This window comes from Podarcis vaucheri (genome assembly GCF_965113315.1).
Source record: "Podarcis vaucheri genome assembly, chromosome: 10".
In the NCBI taxonomy this organism is placed as follows: Eukaryota; Metazoa; Chordata; class Lepidosauria; order Squamata; family Lacertidae; genus Podarcis; species Podarcis vaucheri.
In genome coordinates this window covers 25,657,524-25,663,523 of record NC_138748.1, presented here as the reverse complement: position 1 = coordinate 25,663,523, position 6,000 = coordinate 25,657,524, and the positions used below count along the sequence as shown (strand labels likewise).

Here is a 6,000-nt window from a genome sequence, read left to right as displayed (position 1 = left end):
GTTAAACTTGCTGAAATGCGCTGAAATCGGTGGAGTCCCAATTCTGTGCTGGATTTAGGCTATTAATATTATGATTATTGGCATCGTTGTCTTCAGCCTGCTTAAACATGCCAGATTATCATTTGATTATCCTGCCTCCCACTGGCCTCCTTCTGCTCCTTTTATTGCCATTTTAGTCAGGCCTCTTTTATCCTTAAGAATAGTTGCATCTTTTATGGTGGATTTCACCTTTCCCTGCCTGATTAATTTCAAAAAGAATGCTGAATTTATTATTTATATTTATTCTTGTGTTGCAGTGGTTAGATAGTGTTGGACTATGACCTGCAAGAGACCAGGGTTCAAATTCCAGAACAGCCCCTGCATCTGCAGATGTAGTAAGCCAGGCTTACCAGATTCTGAAATACCTTCTAAAGATCACCCCCACCACCTGCAACACAATGAAACCCAGAGTCTGAAGTTACTTAACTGCTCCATTACTCATATCTATCCCGCCTGAAGATCTTTGGGGAAAGGAAGGCAAGGTATAAATATAATAAAGTGCTCTTAAAGAGCTTGCTAACAGTGCTAGCTTGCTAACACTGAAAACTGAACTTTGATAATGAAGTAGTTGATGGGAAGTGGCTGTTCAGTTGAAATCCACCACCAGAAATCCACCAACATGCTTTTCTTAGAACGGAAGGGTAATTTTCATAACGCTACTTGATGCCACATAGTTTATCTCATCTATTTAAAAACAAAGACATTTGTGTACGTACAGAGAAGAACATGCCAATCCACAATGTGGTTCTCAAGTCTCCACCATTCCACAACATGATTTCTCCCTTCTCCCACTACATTTTTTGTGATCAGACATAAGAATGATGAGGGCATATTAATATCCTCTTTTTGCTATCATTTTCACTCACTCTTAATAGTTCAGGCCTAAATAAATGTGGGCTTTAAACCACAAATTGGGCAAGAAAAAATATATTTAAAGCAATCTTCAGTTGACTCTATGCTGTATAAATAGCCCTTCAGTCTATATATTTAATGTTCTGAATCAAAGAATGAATAGAATTTAGGAGGCCAATGAGCTAGAGGTGCATGCGGTCTAAAGTCCTAGCATTATGGAAGAATTTTAATATCCTACATGATGATCTTAATAATGTATTTTAAGAGACTTGAATGAAACACAGTTTGTTTGGGTATCTGACCTTCTTTACAGTAGCTCTTCTCAAGCCTGAATTGGCTTTACATTTTGAGGTGATGTGAGGGTTTTATATTTGTTTACTGTATGTGTTTTAAATGTTTTGATATTTTTTAAAAAAGATATTAATATTTTTGTCAGCTACCACATGCAAATCATTGCTGGCTAGTTGGTAGAATGCTCCTTTCAGAATAAAATAATAATAAAATATGTCCATTTTGCAAAAAACGAGTACGAGATCAGAGAAATCGCATGTGAGCTGATTAAGAGGATGTTAATGAACATGAATATACATAATATTCAGTACACTTCCAACAACCAGTGCAGAATTAATTGCTTTTAAATATGTCTGTTCTGCCTTTGTGATCTCCCCACCCCATGCTTGCACCTGCCCCCCCTCCCCCCATTCTATTTTAAACGTTAGGCTGTAATTCTGTAGCCAGTTTCCTGGGTATAAAACCTGCTAAACTCAGTTGGAACTACTTCTGAGTAGTCATGCATAGGACTGCACTGTTACTGGTGTGTTGATTTGATATAGCACAGCAATTTGTTTTAGTTTGTAGCTGCATGCTGGCATGTGTAATCACAGTGGTTTCTCATGGTTATGCTGTGTTATCAGCACAGGGATGAATTTAGGAGCAACAGACCTACCCGGGGCAGCAGACTTAGCTCCCATAGGTCTCAGAGGGCACCTCTCATGGACTGGCTACTCATCTCTCCAGTCAACAAGCAAAGCAAATAGTTCACCTTTACTGTTGACAAGCGGCCAGTGTTGCATTTATGTTTGTTTAATTTGTGGGGAACTTTACGCCACCACTGCTCATTCAGTGATGTACATATGAATGTGAGTGATTGTGATCCAGACTCATGCATGCAGATTTATAGTCTTCTATGGCAAGCATGCTCTATGCATCAAAGTTATTAAATCTCTGCACATACAATAAAAAAATAAGGTATTCAGAAATGCAGCAAATATATGCAGGGAGCACTACTGATGATTCTTGTTCCTTGGTTGAGGTCTCCATACCTGGTTGGGTACACTGAAGACCCTGTCCCAACAGCAGGCAAACCCTTCTCACCCTCGCTTTTTCCTTGAGCTTCAAATTGGTGCTGGGGACAAGATGGATAAACAGTCACAGAAGACTGTTACTCGCAGGAGTACAACTTCATGGTTCAGTATGGAGTTGGGCTTGGTGTTAGCACAGAGTGCTTAATAAGCACACGAAAGGCTTCTTCTGTGTTTGGCTGACAGAGAAGGGTTTTTTCCCAGAGGTTAGAAAAATTAGCAACATCATATATTTTTGAGTTCAATCTGTCCCTTTCCCAAGCCTGGCTAAGAGAAGTTGCAAAGGAGAACTATGCGCTTGAATCGATTTGCATTTTCTCCCCTTGATGGTGCATGGGATTTGCCGAAAGCTACCGTAAATGCAGCAAGAACAGTCAGATTAGAGTTTAATGATTCCTGATCTTTTTATCAACCTGGTAGCAGGAAACCAGTTTCTGAACATGTGCAGTGTGGTTTGTTGGAACTCTCTCTTTTTTTAAAACAGTTGAATAGAACATCCTGTTTATGTCTCCAAACAGAGCATGCGTGTGTGGCCCCGGGGTGGGTGGGAGAAGTAGGGTTGCAGTATACCCTATCGGTGCAAAATGAAAGCCCACACCTAACAGAAAATTCTCTTTGCTGTTTCTCAGTCCTTTTCAAACTTAGAAAACATACCATTTCTGCATATATGCAGTATGGCTAATAGGTGATTCATCAGTGGCAGTGTTCAAAATTAGCCAGGCACATTTTGCACCCTGCTATTGGTCACTCACAACCAAGGGAAGCTGCCTGGGCACCAGGATAGCGTCTGACATCTCCACCATCTGGAAGTGTATGCCTGGGGTTCTTTGGAACGTGACTGTTTTCACACACTAATACCACATCCTGCAGAATTTCTATTCGTTGTATGTTATCTGCACAATCAGAATGAATTTCAGGAACCAAAATGCTTTTTCTGTGCAGCCTGAGCAGGAGCAAGCAGTAAACAATGTTATAGTTAATTGCCATAGCTTGTCTTCATTTACCCCACCCCACTGTTCTGCTCATTGTTGTGAAGAATTTTCCTACATTATGAATGATCTGTGTCACCGTTAAGAAAAAGAGGTCGGAACAGGCCAATAGATATGTGGACAGTCCCTGGATAAAGTGGCTTTTCTTATTTAAGTTCTCAAAAGTTCTTAACCCAGCTCAAGGTTGTCATCTGAACTTACTGATAATCAATCACAGGCAGTCCATCATTTGGAAAATAAGACCTTAGAGCCATCTTGCCCCCAAATGGCAACATTCCGTTTTGGCGACTGTAACCTTGATTTATGGAGCCGTTTGGCACCTAGCAGCACTGTGGTCTAAACCACTGAGCCTAGGGCTTGCCAATTGGAAGATCGGCAGTTCGAATCCCCACGACGGGGTGAGCTTCCGTTGCTCGGTTCCAGCTCCTGCCAACCTAGCAGTTCGAAAGCACGCCAAAGTGCAAGTAGATAAATAGGTACCGCTCCGGCGGGAAGGTAAATAGCGTTTCCGTACACTGCTCTGGTTCACCAGAAGTGGCTTTGTCATGCTGGCCACATGGCCTGGAAAAACTGTCTGCAGACAAACGTCGGCTCCCTCAGCCAGTAAAACGAGATGAGCGCCGCAACCCCAGAGTTGTTTGCGACTGGACTTAACGGTCAGGGATCCTATACCTTTTTTACCTTATACCTCTTGAATTTCTAACAATGATCAGTAGCGTAATAATGGAATCATTAATATGCCTAATTTAGGGTTGCCATATTTAAATATTTCAAATTTGGACACAAAACTTGTTAAGCTTTTTGGGGGGGGGCAAAGATGTTCAGATTCTTCCCCCTCATCCATACTTCTCCAATGGCATGTTCAAGGCAGTGTTAGAAACTCAGATATATAAGCTAATCATTTATATATCTGAGGAAGAGGCCTACAAAGAAATAGAAGTGGCTAAAGAGTCAGTGCTGGATTTATTTCTGAATATGTTTGCTATTTCCTCAGTGAAGCTTTCTTTCCCTTAAAGAAAAGGATAATATAATCCACTCAAAGCAGAAGTACTTAGGTGGTTAAACAGTTGTAATAAGCTTTCACTTACTTACATCCATGTTATGAGATCACAACCCATTTGAAGACTTCCCTCCTTTTCTTTCTTTTTAAAAAGCGGGTTATATATAACATTCCTTATTGAGCCTGCCTGTTACATTCAGTGTGTTACAAGCAACTGTGTTTTTAAAAAAATCTTTTTCCTGTTGCTGAACTTTATCTTCTAGAAATTATCACCTGTGATAACTTACTTCCTTTCTAGTTCTTGACATGTGTTTTGTTTGAAAGGGCCAGTTTGTAGAGTTGCTGCGGAACTTAATATCTTATGCTCATAATCCCATAGTCGGTCTCCCTGGTCCTCCTCCTCTTCTTTTCAAAGGTAAGGCTAGGGAGAGGAGAGAACACAAAAGATATCACATAGCAGTCTTTACATAAAGGAAGCAGTTTATGTGAAACTAGAGCTCTAGGTCTAAAGGCATCTCTTAGGCACATAAATGAGCCTCTAGCAAGATCAGCCTGCCTATGAACAGAAAGAGGAATCCAATTTCAGCCTGTAAGCAAATTGTTGACTTCTATGGCTGAAGCTAGTACCTTCTAAAAAGCCCAGCTTTAAAATCTACCTGAACTCAGGTGGAAACAGTCCAAAGGAATGGAGGCTGAAAGTCTTTCCCCCCCTTTTTTTAAAGAAAGTGATTTTAAGAGACCCCATAAGGGTCAGTGTAGGGTACCGGTTAGAGTGCTGGACTAGGACCTGTGAGACCAGGGTTCAAATCCCCACACTGCCATGAAGCTCACAGGGTGACCTTGGGCCAATCACTGTCTCTCAGCCAAACTTACGTACTTCATAGAGTTGTGGGGATAAAATGGGGAGGGGAGAACCACATGCACCACTCTGAGCCTCTTGGAGAAAAGGTGGAATATAAATGCAATAAATAAATAACACCTCCCAAATTCATGTCCTTACACTTTTAATAGCCTTATAAATCAGTTTTTTTCTCATCACATTTCCCATAGCCAGACAAAGATAAGATGAACATTTAATAAGTGATGCTCGCTAATAGTATTATCACTAATTAGTTCAATGGCACATTTTAACTGTACAATAGTTGCTGCCATCATTATTACTACTACTTCTTTCTTTCTTCTTTGCCAGCCAGTCATAGCCAAGTAAGATTGTCTCCCATGAATATAGTGTGTCCGTAAGTGACTGTGGAGGCCAATTCTGGATCCACACGTCCTGACACAGTGGGGACATAGGTTTCCAGGTGGGAGTTGATCACGGTGAGGATTTACGAAATGTGCCTTCCTCTTAGTTTGTTTCTCCCTTTCGTCCTGAGTTTGTTCTTCTCCAAAGTCCATGACTTATCCACCCAAACTTTCATTATCTGGAAATTATAAAACAGGCCTAAAGCATTCACCAGCTAAGTCAAATGTAATCCTCAGACAGATATTGTAACCTGCCAGCTACTAGGCAGTCCCCCTGTTCTTACATTACCTGGCAGGCAGCGATACCCCAGCGGACATAGCTGCTACTCAGCTTGGTGAGTTGCAATCCACTTAATGAGAGTCATCAAAACGAACCTCCAATATAGCTCCTCTTCTTTGCGGGTCTGCATGGATCATCTAAGAGGTGACTGTGTCTTTGTGGGGTGGGGGCAGGAATGGCCACACCCACTTCTGACATGTGACCACCGGGTGTTTGGTCAAGGATTAATGTGGCCCT

The 6,000-nt window shown here is 41.3% G+C and overlaps 1 protein-coding gene across 1 annotated transcript in view; it reads left to right on the top strand.

Moving 5' to 3' along the window:
- Window positions 1-6,000, top strand: part of SLC38A1 (solute carrier family 38 member 1) — a 38,775-nt gene that overhangs the window by 2,719 nt on the left and 30,056 nt on the right. The window lies entirely within an intron of this gene.